Source organism: Ambystoma mexicanum, chromosome 5p (genome assembly GCF_040938575.1).
Source record: "Ambystoma mexicanum isolate Mex_15411 chromosome 5p, UKY_AmexF1_1, whole genome shotgun sequence".
Taxonomy (NCBI): Eukaryota; Metazoa; Chordata; class Amphibia; order Caudata; family Ambystomatidae; genus Ambystoma; species Ambystoma mexicanum.
In genome coordinates, this window is record NC_090930.1 from 792,544,792 (window position 1) to 792,563,634 (window position 18,843).

Sequence of the window (18,843 nt, forward strand, 5' to 3'; positions counted from 1 at the left end):
TCGCACTCAAGAACAATTATTATGACAAACACATCATCATATGGAGATCATATGTTGATGATATTATCATAGTGTGGAATGGTTCGGAACAAGTGCTTAATGAATATGTGCAATACCTTAATAACAATGATTTTGGTATTGAATTAACAGGATATTGTGACAACGCTTGCATAGATTTTCTTGACCTGCATATCTATATTTCAAATGGAAGAATAGAAACGTATACTTTTCGGAAAGCAACTGAGGTTAACTCAAAACTCTATGGTGGCAGTTTTCACAGAAAGACAACTAATAATAACATACCCGCAGGAATTGTAGCGAAGAACAAAAGAGATTTCAGGTGAGGGGGTATTGTGCCCTAGCACCTTGAAGCATCTGTGTGCTAGATGGAATTACCAATAAAATATCTCAGACCAAATAACCGGACAGACTCAAAGGAGATGGTAACATAATGCTTTAATCTCAAAGAAGTGAATCAGGGAGAATAAACATTCATAAAGTCGATTCATGCAGGATGGCATGTCTTTTCAGTTATACTTCGTTTATATAATGCTAGATGCACATTCCCTACATGTATACACCATTAAGGTCCATGATATCAGGGCGAGTAGCAGATAATATAGAAATGAATCGCTTTTGCTTTGGAATTCATACTTTGTATTGCATAATCATAGGTAAAAGATATTTGGAAAATGTCACCTTCAAAGACTGATTTTCAGAGGCCCAATAGTCATTTTTCACAAGGGCAATCTAGTTTAGAAACACTCGATTGCAAGTGGCTTTCATTGTTTATGATTGTGACATCACGCACAATGTGCTTTTGACATCACACACAACGTATATAAATAACTCAACCAATATGGCGTCTGCAATAATTCCAAGATGGACATCCTATTAATCATTAAGGCATCATTTTGTCTGTTCAGAATATCAATTTTTTTAACATGCACAGACCATTAAGGCACAACATCATATATGATACTGATGAGTTGGACATGGTCCATAAATCTACTGTGGGGCACAGTAATGATGTATACTCTGCACCCGCATCCAATAATACTGGTTCATGAAGCTTTAATAATCACTTACGTGATTAAAATTAAAATACTAATATACAGATTGCACTATAATTAAGACATAGCTATGGGGCAACAGAAATATTGGGTTAACCAATTAAAACATATATTTACATATCTTGTTATGGTTCTTGCAGTTACCAATTCAGGACTGATCAACCATATTTTGAATAAGCAACCAGCAGAATAGAATTCAAACAGTCTCTCTAAGGGATAAGTCAAATTCAGATCATAATATAACAGCAGCACACTCATTTTTATGGCAAAATCAATTCGTTTTAAGTTAGTCAGCTCATGACAAGTCATGTTTATACTTTATGCAGCTCTCAAAAAGACAATTTGGTAAAATTGTCCAATTACTTCTATATCACAATAATGAATGCTACATATATACCCAATGGGTAAGTTTATGCCCATACGAATTACCAATTTTGGAAAATTAAGAGGTGATAGCGCAAATAACTGACTGCAATGTAATCATTTGAATCTCACATGCAAAAGTATTTAGTGAGCTTATGTTTTCTTACGATCATCTGCAGGGTGGGATACTGATGGAGACTAACACACTTAAGTAATATATAAGATCAATATATAGTGACATGTAGGGACACAGTACTATTACTAATATACTCATAGACAAATTTGCACTCTGCATGGGTGCAGCAAAAGGAGTTATCCCCTCTGCTGATCCACTGGTACACTTTGACTATTTATCTTATTCACTGTTAAGTTTCTGGACTTTGGGTGTTTCATCAAATCCACCGATTTGAACATGTTTAAAATGGTTACTGTTAGATATGGCTCATATATAGCCTATGAGAGATGTACTTTCACAATATGAATATAATATTGAATATCTTGTATTTTACATTTTTAATATGCCTTTTGTTTGTATCTTTTGTTTCTGTCTCCCTCTGTCTGGCCTTGGTATGTATACTTAAATTATGGTACTGTTATTGTTGTGACTATACAAAAATCAGCCTTGAAAAATACCAGAGGGCAAAACACGTGTTGGCCGTGGTTATGATAATTAAATTTAACTTTTGATAATCACCAACTGTGTTGACATTTGTTAGACTGCTACTTTACAGAAGAAAAAGGATTTCTAAATATTATTGGACAGCCTCAAGGAGTATCAGATTACCTATGATAATAATTTACCTTGATTATCTCTAAACGCATAATGAATACTAGTTTATCTTATACCTGTTGATATGTAAAATTATATTTGGTGTCACTGAGATTTGTGGTCTATAATTCGTAGCCACCTTGACCCTGAATGATACTCCTTGTGTCGCTGAGTGGCCTCCTTCTGATTTATCTTTTTTTTTTCCTACCACCCGTGTGTCTCTGGCAAAAATGCTTGCACCTTTCCACTCTCTTCAGTGTGGCACTTGAAGTTGAAGACATACGCTATGTGTTGATTCTAAATGAAAATGTCATCAGGAAAATGCAGTCATGTGAAAAAGTAGCTTTCAAAATGTAATCATTCTATTCAAGCAATGTAGAGTGTGAAAATGTTGCCAGTGATAAGGTAAAACAACAGATTTTAAAAGACATAAAAGTGCAGGGCTGTAACCCTAGCAGTCACACAAACAGCTACTAAGAGCAGGCAATCGCCGGCCCTCCACAATCACCCTATCCCTAGCCCTTACACTAACTCTAACTACAAGCCTTATTCTATATCTAACCATTAGGTGTTCCCTAGCACTCCTGCTCTCTAAAGTATCTTATTTGGATGTGACTCGATAAAAAATACCAAGTAAATAAATAGAAAATGAACAGTGATCCTAACTCATACCCCATCATTGGCCCTTACCAAATTCCATAGCCCTTATCCTACCCCAAACACTTTTTATAATGCTAACCTTAGTCTTACCCAAACCTCATCTTTAAGACTTCCTCTAACTCTTACTCTATCCAAACATTTAGGTTTATCATACACCCTTATCGTTCCACCAGCTCTCCCAACCACCCTATCTCTTTCTTTAGCTGTAACCCCTACCATTAATGTTAACCCTAGTCTTACCATAACTTCTAACCTAGCGCCTACCCTGAGCCTTACCCTTCCCTTAACTCTAACCAAACCCACACATCACCAGCCCCCACAAGCACTCTGACACTAACCCGTACCCTAATTCTAACCAAAATCTTTACCCTAACCTTAACCCTTTGCCTTGTCCTAATCCCTACCCAGTATGACGTCCTTTCATCGCGGGTTGTTTTTTCACTGGGTTTTTTGCCATGACTTTTTTGGGGGGGTTGGACAAATATATATATTGGGTGTGGGTGTTCGGGGATATATAAAATATTAAATGCGATGGGGATGATTGGGGTGGGAACCTCCCCAAAAATAAAAAAAATAAAACATTTGATCAGTTTTTTCGTTAAAAAAATCTGCTGTCAAAATGCCTGTGAAAAGACTTCCTGTGATGAAATGACATGGAACCCCCTACCCTAGCCCTTACCCAGGAAATTAATAGCCCTAACACCTATCTTAACAGCATTGCATTTTGGGGTACTTTTCAGCTGAGTAGTTGGCAACTTTTTTACTGTAAAGGTATTTTCACCACATTTTTTTCACTGGCTACATTTTACTTGGCAACATTTTCACGGATACCTAAGAATTCTGTATCCACTAGGGCTGAGCAAAACTATTTCATTTATTTAATATTTATACTGCGCCGGTAGCTCCAAGCCTCGGGGCGCAGAAACAATGACACGGGACAGACAGACAGAAACTGGCAAGAGGACGGGACAGCCAGAAAGTTTCCTTCAGATGCTGGGATCCACAGATGGTTATTATTTGAAGATGTGGGTTTTCACCATTTTGCAAAAACGAATGTAGTTGGTTTCCAATCTTATGTGGTTGGGAAGTTTGTTCCAAAGACCGGCTGCAAGTGTAGGAAAGGATCTGTCTAAACCGCATTTGAGTTTGTGAGGAGCCACCAAGGTTTTACCGAGGTAAGGCGATCTTAGTGTTCTGCTGGGGACATATGATTGAATCCGGGTTTTTAGGTAGACCGGGGCTATTCCAAAGATACATCTGTGCACAATTGTTAAGGTCTTGAAGTGTACTCTGTCTTCGATCTTCAGCCAGTGCAGCTCCCTTCTGGAGTCACTGATATGCTGTGACCTAGCTTTGTGCTTGACGATTCTTACCGCATTGTTCTGGACACCTTGGCAGCTATGCAGACACTGCTTAGTGGAGCCCAAGACCAATGTGTTACCATAGTCAAGGCGAGACATTATGATAGCTCTTGCAATAACAGCGCAGTTGTCCTCTGATATGTATGGCCTGATAGATTTTAGTAGTCTAAGATGGTAGGCACAGTTTTTTTGATGTATTGTGCTTGGGCATCAGCCCCCAGAGATGCTTCTAGCATCATACTGATGGTTTTCACCTGACTCAGGACCCGTATGTGTGTGTCTTTGATCTGGAAGGACCTGTATGAGGTGGGTAATTTTGCTCTGGCCGAGGAAGAGCCAAATACCATGAGCTCTGTTGAGACACATCCAATTAGAGTCCGTCTATAACTATGTCATATCACACTATATGACTATATCACAGTTGTCCTGCAACACCGATACATCTTGCATCCATGACAAGAGATGCCTGTGTTTTGCTGGACAAGTGGACTCTGGTACAGATGCTGTACACAGGGTATTCCAACTCTTTCTCACCATTCTGTAAAGCGTACAGAAGAATAAAGTTATGTACTGTACAGTTGCCTATCAAGCACCAAGCTACAGTACAAGGGTTATTATTCAAGGTGGACATGATATATCGGCCGAAATTGCAAATCTCACTGACACCAGCTCTAAACAGGTAAGTGGGCTATTCTTTGGCTCCCTCTATTTATGCATTCATTTATTTTATCACATCTATTTAATTGTTGTGTCTGCACAGGAGGAACGACTGAGGCAGGAAATGCAAAAGTCGACTGCTCTCATCCCTTGTGAGATGGAAATGTTAGCTGCGCATTGCATTCTTGAGAGCATTTGAAATCAGAGTTTTGTTGAAGGAACTTAACCTTTAAGCATGTTTTGGCCAGAGCAGGCCTTTGCCATATGCGGCACAGAGCTGGCCACACCAGGGGACCTTACAACCAGGTACACCCCCAGGGACACTCCCTGGGATTATTCAATGGGGTGTGAACAATTGTTAAAGCTTCATCAGCGCTGCCTCAAACTCAGGGAGACAGGATTGCTATTAATGTGGCATTTAATGGTGGTCCACAAGTACATTTGCATTTTTTCTATTTTATTTGCATTTATGTAGTTCTTTAAGCCAAAGCGCGGAACAAAGATTAGCGCGTTACACAATTAGTGCTAATGACAAAACCTAAAAAATAAAATCATGATGAAAGAAGGTAGTCAGAGGAAGCAAGAGCAAAAACAGGGAGTATGATGAGAGAGAGCAGAGAGAAAGGGGACGAATGTTCCAGTGGAGAGGTGCAAGTAAGGAGAAGGAGTGAAAGCGAGACGAGGCACAGGGAGGATGAGGGACAGTAAGAAGGCGTAGAGAAATGGAGCAGCTAGATTATGAAGGGATTTAAAAACAAAACAAAGGAAATTGAGGGCAAGCAAGACTGAAAAGGAAGCCAGGAGAGTGATGCTAGAGCAGGAGAAATAGAAATTGAGATGGAGGGAGAAGAGAAGGTTGATGGAGGAGTTGGAGATTGAGTCCAGAGGAGCAAGATGTGAAACCGGAAGGCCAAGAATAAGAGTAAAACAGAGGAAAAGGCAAGAAAAAAACAAGAGAAGAAACAAGAAGTTTAGTAGCAGAAAAGAAAGAAACAGTGCAGCTTTCCAGAGGTTGAAAATGTGAAATCGACATGAATGAGAAGTGCAGAAATGTGAGCAGAAAAATGAAGGGAAGACTCAATGTATACACAAAGGTTGCGTGCAGAGATTAGGATAGGCAGAGAAATGGGCGGAAAAGAGATGAACATGGGAGGGAGAGGGGGAGTAATGGAGGAAGCAGGAAAAAAGAGGACCTCAGTCTTGGAAGAGTTAAGATAAAGAAAGTGGATGGACATTCAGGACTAGATGGTTTGAAGGCCGGAGTGAAAGACGAGAAAGAAATACAAAGTTGTGTGTCATCGGCATAAAAGTGGTGGGATCGTTCAAACGAGGTGATAAAGGAAACAAGCAAAATAGTATATATGGAGAAGAGAATGGGGTCCGGGACAGAACTATTAGTTACACCATGTTGAAGAGGGAAAGTAGAGGAAGTGTCAGCAGCCCAAAAAACAGAATAGGTACGATTACAGACACATGAATGAAACCAGTCAAGAACAGAGTGTTTGAAGCTAAGAGAAGCAAGTGACGCAAGTAGAAGAGAGTGATCGACAGTATCAAAGGCTGCTGGGAGATCTAGGCATGCCAGGAGAGAAGAATGCTTAGCATAACAAACTGATAGAAGTGAATTTGTGACAAAGAGGAGCACAGTCTCATTAGAGTGGCAAGAGAAAAAGCTGGGTTTGTAGTGGGCAAGGAGAGAGTGGGAATTAATACAGGTGGAGTTCTGAGGGTAGGCAATTCTCATGAGACGCTTGGAGAGATAGGGAAGGAGAGAAGATGGGTCTAAAAGTAGAGAGGGGAGAGAAGGATCCCAGTAGGCTTCTTGAGAATGTGAAGAATCATAACATGCTTGAAGGATGCAGGGAAGAGGAAAGAGGTTAGGGAACCATTCAAAAGAAAAGTAAGGTAGGGAAGGAGGAGTGGGAAACCTTAGGAATTAAAGGTGAAGTAAGAGAATCGGTAGGAGCAGAAATGGGATGGGCATGAGCCAGAAAAGTAGAAGGATCAGCATCAGACAGAGGAAGAAAGGAAGACAGATAGATATTGCGGGAGTGGAAAGAGAATGACAAGGAGAGGTAGAATGTGAGATAATGGAAGAGTAAGAGACAAGCTCAGAGGCAGATAAAGATTACAGTTAAGGCACTGTCAGGAGAAGGACGGGGAAGGATACGAGTCAGAGTCTGAAAAAGGCACAGGGGGTGCGAGGAAAGGAAATGTAGAAGATCGGTGTAGTAGTCTTGCTTGGCAGAGAAGAGGGCTGTCTTATAGATAGTAAGAGAGAGGCAGAGTTGGCAGCAGAAGGTAACCTCCACCAGGGACGTTCAGCGCTGAGAGGAGAGAGGTACAGAGAGCAAAGTGATGGGGATAATTATGGTTGGGGAGGATTACGAGAAGGATTAAAGGGATAGGCAGGATAAAGTGCAACAAGAGAAATAGAAATAGCATAGAAAAAATGAGAGAAAGCAGAATCAATAGATAGAGAAGCGAGATCAGGAAATGAAGGGAGGTAAGTAGTAATGGCATAGATAAAAGCCAAGGCATCAAAGCTACGCAGCTCGGGACGAAGAAAGATGCAAGATGAATTAGGAGAGGAAAGAGAAACATGAGGAGGAATACGAGAGATAGAAAGAAGAGCATGGTCCAAGGAGTGAATGGAAAAGGCAGTAACAGAAGCTAAAAGATGACACAGAGGAGAAAATTGCGTTCCAGGCAGAAACCAGAGACGTGAGAGGGAGGAGATGGGGGCTGGCAATAGGTAATAGGAATGGAGAAGGTGTTGGAGAGGAACAGAGGCATGAGTTGACAAGAGGTGCAGGTTGAAGTCACCAAGAAGGAATAGAGGTGCCTCAGAGGGTAAATGAGAGGACAGAAGAGCATCAACATCACCACAGAAGGAGGTAGGTGGACCTCGGGGTGGTAGCTGAGATGCAGCAGGGATAACAGAATTAGCAGTAGACAGCCATGTTCCAGCAATATGGAAAAAATGTAGGTTTAGGCAGAAAAATGTATCGAGAATATAGTGGGCTTTCTTACAGATTACAGATGGAACATGCATTCCAAAGGGCGAGGTTGACCGGTGGAGAATGATCAGTGACAGTGGGTTATTTAGGATTAGGTAGATTAACATTAGATATTTGAGGTGTCGAGGAATGATGTAAGAGGAAAACAGAACAAATTGAGCCAAGGATGAATAAGCCAGCGCTGCACTGGAATAAAGGCAGGCAGTACCCAGCGATGAAGTGGGTTTGGGCACAGTATAGGACTAAAAGACTAACCTTTAGGTGATGCTCGATCAAGCAATGACCCATCTGATTCATTCATTTTCAGTCACCAGGCGGTGACTTTTTAAGAGCACCTTGTTGGAATGACCATGCAGTTATTCATTGTGAATTCCATTGTTAATGCAGTTTAATTATGTCTGTTGCTGCTCTTACTGCTCTCCCAGCAATAGCCGGGCCATTCACTTCTGCGATGAGTGAGAAGTTTCAGAAGTTTATGCCACTGAGCACATCATTCAGAAGATTCAGCAGTGGCTACTAAATCGCAGGCGCACTCTAATGCCTTCTGCAAACTACTACAACACCAGTGTAAACGCCCACCCAGAGAAGGGAATTATCAGGCAATTGGATGAGTAAGCATTGTGCTGCAATATTCAGTTCTATGTTGAGTATATTGTGCTGCAAGGCATACATTATTTTTCAAAAATGGATTAGAAGAGTTTGCTAATTAAAATGGTATTGATTAGCAAACAGACCCATTTCATTAGCAATGTTTTACTAATATTGTTAATGTCACCAGAAGTTAGTTGTACAGAAGACATGAAATGAGCAACAATACAGCATTGTTGCATGCAACGGAAATAAGACATTAGTGAGAAGAGTTAAGACTTGCAAATTCAGCTAGACCTGCAGGTCGTGTACCTAAGTTTACCTATTTCACCATAAAAGAAGGGCACTCAACCCATGGCAACAGATGACAACAAATCGCCAAGGAAACACCGTATTTATATGTGAGAGAGACCAGAGAGATTGCGCGTTGCTACTGTGTTGTCAACGCTCGTAAGTTTGCTGCTCTAAGCTGTCCCTCTGTTCTTACCTCTTCTATCCCTGTTAACCTTCTATTGTTCCACTGCTTTCATCCTTCATTCAAGATACCTTGTCCACACTCACCTTCAGAACGCCCTCTCCTCTGGTGCTCAAGTCCTGGCTTCCCGACACCAAGCTACCATATCAGCTGTATAGAACGGACTCTCCCCCATCCATATGCGATAGAGCCTCATCATGCTCTCTCTCTCTCTACTTAGCTTCACATTGTACTGGATAAAGACTTGGATTTCTGCTGAGACTGCTGCCGCTGGTGAAGCCTTCTCCTCGGAACAAAACAACAGGGTTTTCCCCCCTTGATCATTTCCTTGAGGTCTCTGTGCTTTCTCTTTTTGCTTAAGAGATTGACAGAGATTTCGGAGAGATTCTTACTAGCCACAGTCAACCGCAGAACCATGCCAGGTTAGTCTTTTGTGTATGATACCGTTGCATATCATTACACCATTGACAACTCTCCCTTCATGAAATCTACTCGACTATGCGAGTGGGTGAAAAGACTTTGCGATCGGTGGATGAGTGTTACGTAAAATGTAAGAGGTTAGCTGCATGAATGAGCACAAATAAATATATGTGATATAAAGGGTCTGAAAACAGTTTGACCAGCTGTCTCCTGCAGGTGCTAATATGTAATGCAATCATAAATATAAAGCAAAGCGGGCTCTGTAGACTAACTATAGTGTATGGTTGTGCAGTAGATCTGTAAATGTACAAAACTGATGGAACTATTGATCACTACTTTGTGAAAACATCTAGTCAGCTTTGTGCATTCATTGTGTAAGAGGAAAGAAAGTAAGAGACTACACAGAGGAATAATGTGGTTTGTGGTCATCTTCCTTTCAGGGTAGCTGGCATAAAGCAACATGGTGATAAAATAGAATGTCTGGGAGCATGGGATCAGCTTATGGTTTGAGCACCAGTTGCACAGATGTATGCAACCAGCAAGCTACAGAACTAGGTTTGCCATCAAAAGCATTTGATTGTGTGATCAAGTCCATTTTCAAAATTGTTCACTCGTCAATATGATGCATCTTCATCAACAGAATTAAATATAGTTCACACAATGAGATTTAGATGCAATGACCTAAACTTGACTGTAAAGCATGAAGATGATGCAGTGTTTTACAGTGTCAATACTGTAATTATGCATTATTTAACAACTTACACATTTAGGAATGGAATTGCGTGACAGTCATTTAAAAAAAAGTATACAGTTACCACTTACTGGTCTTTTCCAGACAGGATATAGTTAATAAAATTATCACTGAAAATATCATCCCGATTTACTTCTGGTTTTGCAATTATTTGAAAAAGAAATAGAAAAATGCAATTCTTGCCTTGCACTCGCACACAGGCCTTTGTCACTTAAGAGTGGAGGAGATAATTACGGCTGCATTTCCTGTTGATTAGCACTTCAGGTGAACAGACAAAAGAGCATGAAGAGAGCACCTAGGGAAATTGAGGAATGCAGGGCTAGCCGTGCTTTGATTTTACATGGCAACTTAATAGCTAACTTTGCTACACAAGTGTCAATTTGATTTGCAAACCTACAGAATGGCATAACAAATTGCTAGTCAACACTGCTTATTTTATGCCTTGTGCTGGCATTGACTTTTTTCTCTCCTTCTCTTAAGTCATTTATACACCCTTACACATCAGCTCCTTGAACAGGATGATGAGAGGACAGTTTGGTAACTCAAGGCAATCTTACTGCGGGGTCACGGGACAAAGGTAACCACAGGGGTTATCTACAACACACACCAGGCATTGGGGAGGACATTGAAAGCAACATAATGAGAACTCCTGTTAATATAGAGTACAGTAAACATGGATGGGCTATCTCTGGTACAGGGCACAGAAAGAGAGTCAGTATGGGGCCTGTAGTCACTGCCAGATACAGTATGCGCCCACAGTGAGTTGTGTGCTCTTGAGGCATTGCATATGTATTTTTGTATATTTGTCCTGTGAATTTTTTGCCCTTGATGTAGTGCATGCTTGGACATGTAGTCACTGCCAGATACGCGTCTACAGTGGGCTTTGTGCTATTAATGCAGTGCATGTGCAATTTTGAATGTTTTACAGTGTGATTTGTGATCATAATGCTGTCTAGGCCTGGACATGTAGTACTGTCAGATGTTCACCCACGGTGTGCTCTTAACCTAGTGCATGCTCAGTCGTGTAGATTCTGCCAAATATGTGCCCACAATGAGTTTTGTGCACTTAATGCAGCACATTTGGAGACATTTCAGATATGGCCCCACAGTGGGTTTTGTGCTGTTAATGCTTGCATGTGTAATTGTGTATATTTGTACAGAGAGTTTTGTGCTTTTTACACAGTGCATGTACAATTGTGTATATTTGTACAGTACTCTTCTTAATTTGGAAGCCCTTGCTAAGTCATATGTTTCTTTTACATTTTGTTTTGTTTTGTCCCTTGTCTATTACAGTAGTAATAGGTGATTCTGTTCATATTGCTATATTCATCACTTACCAAATTGACTTGTTCTTCATCCACAAGATTTGATCCATGATGTCACCCAACAAAAGCGGTTGCCCATGGTAAGCCCTTGATGGAGACTGTGGAACACTGCAAGGATGTCCTTTCTACAGACAAGACAAATGTTGCCCTTGAAATGTTTAACCAAAGACAATTTATGAGGAAAGGACATTACTCCAGGAAACACTGTGTAAAGTCCCCTTTTATGCAATGCTTCTTGCTGTATGCCCATCACCATAAATCTGAGGACACACGCAAATTGCAGGTCAGCCAGGATAACAACATTGAGCACTCCACCGCTGCTGCGTTTATGGCAGAACAAGGACTCAACTAGATGAAAACCAGACCCAAATCATCTGACCTAAACCCATAGATATGGTCTCGCCCCAATTCATGAGGTACCTGAAACGTGTCCATAAGACCACCAATAAGGCAGGACTGATTTTAGGAGCTCTAGTTTTCACCTCAAGCTACTGACACCTGACACCTGTCTGTGGACTCTAGACCATGCCAAGAAAGACCTCCCCATCATCCTTGAGTGAAATGGTGGAGCAATAAAGATTTAAATTGAGCTGTGTTTTTGCTTTATGGATTCTGTGGTGCAACGCTGGAGTTCTGTACATGCACTTGTAATGTTGTCTCATTAAAAAGTGTGTAATGAAGCAAAGAAATAGATACATTTTCCTAATTTTATTGTATCAACAAAAGTACAGCACTGAAGATACTGCCGAATCAACAGGGTAAGTACTCAGTGGACTTTATTTGAGTGCTTTAGCTCAAGCATTCTAATTGTTTTAGGGCTTTTCGAACAATAGAGTGTCGGCATTCTATTCACAATACTGATAAATATATGTATCTCCTTTCTGCTTCCCTCCCAAATAGGAACATAAGCTCCTTCACCCTGAGGAAGGCTGTACATAGATGCCACCAATCGTGGCATAGTCGAAACGTGTTTCCAGTGCTCACCAGTCCAACACAGGACTATGCTTCAACAGTACCTTCTGTATAGCACTGGCCTATTTTTCTTAGATTCAAAATCTACACACGTTGGCAGTTGACAAATTAAGAGACTTGTCCATAAATTGAACAGGTCCATAGTTTACAGTAAATTACTATATCTCAGGATTAACACAAAACAATACCTTGACTCTTGTTTATTAGCAGGAATTGTTCAACTATGCTAATCAGAAAAATCTGTTAGATGATTTCTATGATTACTGCAATTTCTCTTTTTTCTTTACCTGAGAATTTTGTGTTCTACAAACTTTGTTTTTGAATGCTACCAATTTTGCTTTTTGAATGTATTTATTCATTTATTGGTTCAATTCTTCTTTTCTATTTTTGAATCCGTATAAATACACATGTATGTTTTAGTTATATATGTACCCTTCAAAAACTATGCTGTAAGATTTTGTTTTTTGATGTTTTTCTCTCCACAATTGAGTGTATTAACAATAAACTTCAATTTTACTCATAGATTACTCTCATTGTGTTGTTCCCCCAGTGACTTTTTCAAGCACTAATCTAAACCCTTCTCCTCAAATATATTTGTCTAAAAAACAACAATGAAATGAAAATTGTGGATTTGCTTCTTGTCAGTTAACCAGTATACCAGTATTTTCTACCCCTTAATCCACTTTAGCCCCTGGCGTATCCCTATTGTTTGTATTTCAGTCTATATAGCAACCTGCGTTACCTAGGGATTGCTAATAGTGTATAGCCTTATTTAATAAAGAATGAGCCAAGATTAATGCCTGGTTTACTAAAACTGCTTAGTCGTAAAAATCTTTGGTACAGAGTCCCCCTCATGTGGTGGTCGACCGGGTCTTCTCGCCATTTACACTCCTGCATTTGCAAAATTGATAGCAAATAACTAGTATGGCTAGTATGGCTGAGGGACAAACCTTCAGCTAAACCAGAGAAGAAACTGCAGATATTATCAAAGGACCTTCAATTTATTTTCGACCCCACCAATCCCAATATCAATACTGCACCAGTGCTGGGAAGCACTGATCTATTGAAATTAAAGAAAAGCAATTCAGAACAGAGTTGCACAGCCATTTCTTGTGAGAATAACTTCGAAACAATACCATCCCAGCAGGTCTAATCGTAAGGAATGAACCATGTCTCTTCTTAGGCGATAAGGAATACACTACTATGTTTAGCCACATAGCAGTTAAATGTAGCCACGACCTTATGGTCTTGACCATTACAACTGCTCAAAGAATTAGTAAAGACACCGAAAAGGAACTAGAAAAAGAAGAACAGACATTCTTCGATGACAACACCATTAATGATGCATGGGAACAACTCGTAGCAACTAATACACTTTTGGAAGAATTTAAGAACATTAATATTGCCAAAAAAAGAAACTGAATAAAGATATTCTAGACTTTAAACTAGACCTAGTCTTTTCATACATCACTGATAAAGTAATTGAGGCAGCCAAAGTGAATCAGGCTTCACAGAACCATATCCAACCAAGGAAAAAATGAGTTTCCTTCTCCAATTAGAGCAGCAGTGGATCAGATGATCACAGTCGCCGAGCTCGATCACAGGGCTATGGAAATTTCCAACAGCAACATCAACTAGCTGAACAACATTTTTTAGGGGGAGGTGGCATGATGGGAGCGCCAGGCTGGGGCCCACCATGGTTACACCAATTTACCCCGTGATGCGACCACGAGGCCACAGGCGAAGGACTCGATAAACCAACCCCCAATCCCCATTTTCAACCTAGCCAATACCGTTCTATCACCAGCCCAGACCTCCCCCTTTTGTCGAAAGGCCTGACCTTTCTTTCAACACACCAACCTGACTGGTTCATCACAGAAACAGGAATAAGGAAGTTCTTTAGAACAATACGGCTGAAAGTTTTCTTTGATGATGAAAATCCAGTGGAACATGAGGAAGACTTTGGACTTCATGTCCCGTCCACTTTCTGTCCTCAAGACAACCAGGTACCACCTGAGATTATTGCCTTTGAAAAGTACATTATGGCAGACCTTAAACAATTTGAGACCAAAAAATTGCAATACCATCATAATATTTCAAAGGAAGAAAGAGAAGCGATATCTGACCTGTCCAAAAATAGATAACTAGTGATAAAACCTGCTGATAAAGGGGGCGGTATTGTACTTATGACAGCGTCACAATACAAAGCCATGGTTAATACACTCCTAATGGACAGTGCAAGTTACAATAAAATCAAACATGACCCACTAAAGATATTGTGGCAGAAATGTTGGGAATAACACCATATGCAAGAGATCGAGAGTGGATTTCAGTAAAAGAATGGGAGTTTCTAACCACCAACCAAGGGAGGATCCCTACCATATATGCACTCCCCAAGATCCACAAAAACATTGAAAATCCATCAGGGAGACCCATTGTCTCTGGATGCGGATAGGCACTTGAACCCGTATGTCAATTTATCAACTCTCTTTTAAAACCCATGAGCATTAAAACCTCAACGTGCCTTCGGGACACTACGCAGACCATTCAGGTCTTCGAAGGTTTGAATTTTGACATTAACAAACAACTAATAGTTACGCTGGATATTTGCTCACTTTATACAAGTATTCCACAGATAGACACCATAGAGTGCATGCTCAAATTCCTAACACAGTTTCAACTACCAGAATAGAGCTCCAGCAAACTTCATAATTAACTTACTAACCCTGGCTCTATCTAAGAATTACTTTGAGTTTGACAGTCAATTCTATTTTCAGACAAAGGGCACCTCAATGGGGCCACATTCGCCCCAAGTTTGGCAGTTTTGTACATGGCCGACTTGAAGAGACCCATATTTTGTCTACAAACAACCCCTTTAGGAAACAAACCCATGAATGGAAGCAATACATTAATGACATTCTGTGCATTTGGGAAGGCACAGAATCAGATCTTGAACTGTTCCATACTTTGCTGAATAACATAAATCCAAATATTCAATTTACTATGACATCAAGTAATTCAGTCATTAGTTTTCTAGATCTACAAATTGAGTATGCCGCTGGATGTCTGAAATGCAACCTCTTTAGGAAGCCCAGCGACAGGATAACCCTGTTGTACTTCTTAAGTGATCATCCCAAACACCTGCGGGAAAACCTACCTTACGGTCAATATCTCTACATTAGGAGAATTTGCTCTGATCTCAATGACTTCTATGAACATGCTGTCGATCTAGATGTGAGGATAACAGAATGTGGATACCCGCATCGCATCATTTCACAATCCAAAAAGCGAGCCAGGTTTCACAACAGAGACTCCCTACTAGCCGTTAAAGAAAATACTACTACTAAAGAATCCAGAACCGGCATGCATACCTCACAGATTCGCAAACTCCTATCCAAGCATTGGGCCCTGACCAGACTTTGTCTGCCCAATAAACCGCTGCCTCGCTTTGTTTATAAACGAGCCAAAAAATCTGCCAGACCAATTGATCCATTTGAGATTCGCAAAACCAGCCCCGAGACTAGGATTGTGGAATTTACGAACGACACAGTGCCATTTCCCGTGTGGAACTGTACCTCTTGTAAATTCACTCATAAAACCAAAGATTTCAAAATCAATGACTGAATGTCGACCCTCCGCAACCTAACAAATTGCAAGACTAAGCAGGCAATTCATGTCATTGAATGTCCGTGTGGCCTGCGTTATGTGCGCCAGACACAAAGACTGGTCCATGTGAGAATATGTGAACACAGGTCCCAAAGTAGATGCAAGAACCTGTCAGCAACTCTGGTATCCCATTATATTGAAGCACATCACACAGCAGATGACATACTGTGGTGGATTGCTCCACAAACATCACAAGGAGCCTCTTGCAAAAAGAAGCAAGATGAGTACATCGTTTAGACAGTTACTACAGCGGCCTTAACAAGGAATGTATATGGCCTATATAACACCTATCCACCAGTCACCTGTTTACTGACCGATTGCATGTACCCCTTACTTCAGACAAGGTGGGGTAGGTCCCTATTGCAAATTTGGATCACACAATTCACTACACATTACGATCCTCTAGTTCCAGTTACCTTGTCATTCCACAGTTGAACACTTTGACCTGTCTCGGGATCCCTCTGTGCCTGATTTGTTTCTTGGCACCCAGTCATGCAGTTGGACTACAGGACCCAGCATTCCCTGCACCTGTTCCACTCCATTTTGGAACCTCTTGAAGCAAGGGGCTGCTCTCAGCTTAGTCATAGACATGCATTTCTATGTGATCTTTTCTTCCTGATTCACTTCCCCCTGTTTTCCACTAGCTTTTCTTTTTATCATTTATTTGGTTATTGTCGGCTTTCTGTGAGTCGGACATCACCACGGCTAGGTACACCGATAGACTGTGAGACATGTTCCAGACTCCTCACTGGTTGCCATGGCAACCAAGTCAAACATGGCAACATAGGGCCCTACCATTAGGTCGCCTTTACTGGAGGCCGTTTCTCGGGGCCAACGATTCTCCGCCAAACTTTTTTCAATCAGTGAGGATAGCCCCCGCTTTCCACACAATGGGGCTACAAACACCCGACCCACAACATATAGGCTCTATAGATACAAGTGCCCTTTCTTGCGCTCCCCTCGTTTTGAGGACTTTCTCTTTCCAACACCCCTCCGACCGACCAGCACTTGGTTTCGACCGGTCGGGAGTTTGGGAAGTAACTATAGCGATGGTCCAAGTTTTACTCGCAACTTGGACCGTGCATTTGCTCCCAAACGCGCCACACTCACCCACGAGCAGGGCGGGCTGATGCACAAGCTAGAGATGCAGTTGTCTCTCAGCATTTAGCAGATATACGGACACGTCATCTGCAAGACTTCTACAGGTACTTCAGAGGTCTTATCTAGGCAATCCAGCCTATCTTTTTCAATCCTAAATGCCGGCATTTGGTGGCTTGTTTCTCCCCCTCTGTTTGGCTTTCGCCTAGATGGACGAAAAATTGGTTCCAGCCATCTGAGGCTACACAAGCCCTCTTGCCCTATCCACCTCCACGAGGAAGAGACAACTCACCACCATTTGAAATAACATGGACGCCACCAATTTCCAAGGTAGGCGACCCTGTGCTCAGCAATCCATGCATGTCTCTCCCATGCTTTCATGCTTGACCTATATACACCATCTAAATTTTAGTTGCAGCTCCGACTAGTGCACTAATGTCCAGTATGTACCATCTAAATTTCAGTTGTGGCACCAACTATTGCACCCTTGTCCAGTATACACCATCTAAATACTAATATTAGTTGTGGCACCAACTAATGCACGTTATGACCAGTCTGTGGCATGTCACCCTTGTCGACAAAATTATCCCCAGAGTTTACCACCAATGTCTATGTACGGGCACATCAATCCCCAACAGTATCACCTATACTGTCCATTACAAATTCATCCCACTCTAGCTATCTGTCTTTCCTGCAATGTGGAAGTGTGCTCCGGGAATGGCCCCAGGTCCGAGTACTCCATGCAACGCTGTACATATGCATAAGAAGTCACACACCCTACTCATCCCTGCTTAATCAACAGGGTAAGTACTCAGTGGACTTTCTTTTGAGTTCTTTAGCTCAAGCAGTCTAATTGGTTTAGGGTTTTCCGAACAATAGAGTGTCGGTATTCTATTCTCAATACAGATACATATATGTATCTCCTTTCTGCTTCCCTCCCAAATAGGAACATAAGCTCCTTCACCCTGAGGAAGGCTGTACATAGATGCCACCAATCTTGGCATAGCCGAAACGTGTTTCCAGTGCTCACCAGTCCAACACAGGACTACGTTTCAACAGTACCTTCTGTATAGGACTGGCCTATTTTTCTTAGATTCAAAATCTACACACGTTGGCAGTTGGCAAATTAAGAGACTTGTCCATAAATTGAACAGGTCCATAGTTTAGAGTAAATGACCATATCTCATCAGGATTAACACAAAAAAATACTTTGACTCTTGTTTATTAGCAGGAATTGTTCAATTATGCTAATCAGAAAAATCTGTTAGATGATTGCTATGATTACTTCAATTTCTCTTTTTTCTTTACCTGAGAATTTTGTGTTCTACAAACTTTGGGCCTCATTAGGACCCTGGCGGTCCCGTAATGAACGGTGCCGGTACGGGACCGGCACCGTTCATTATGGGCTGCCGTATTATGAGGCCTGTAGCGGGTCCTGCTTTTCACGCCTGGTCAGACCAGATGTGGAAAGCGGGACCCGCTAGCAGGCCAGGATGCTAACAACGGGGCGTCATTAACGGGCCTGTTGTTAGCATCCTCCCCCATTGAGCCCTATGGGGCTCAAATGGGAATTGGGATTGATTTTTACCGGGTTCAAGAAAACGGCAATTACCGGGTCCGCCAATGTCGGCATGACCCGGTATTT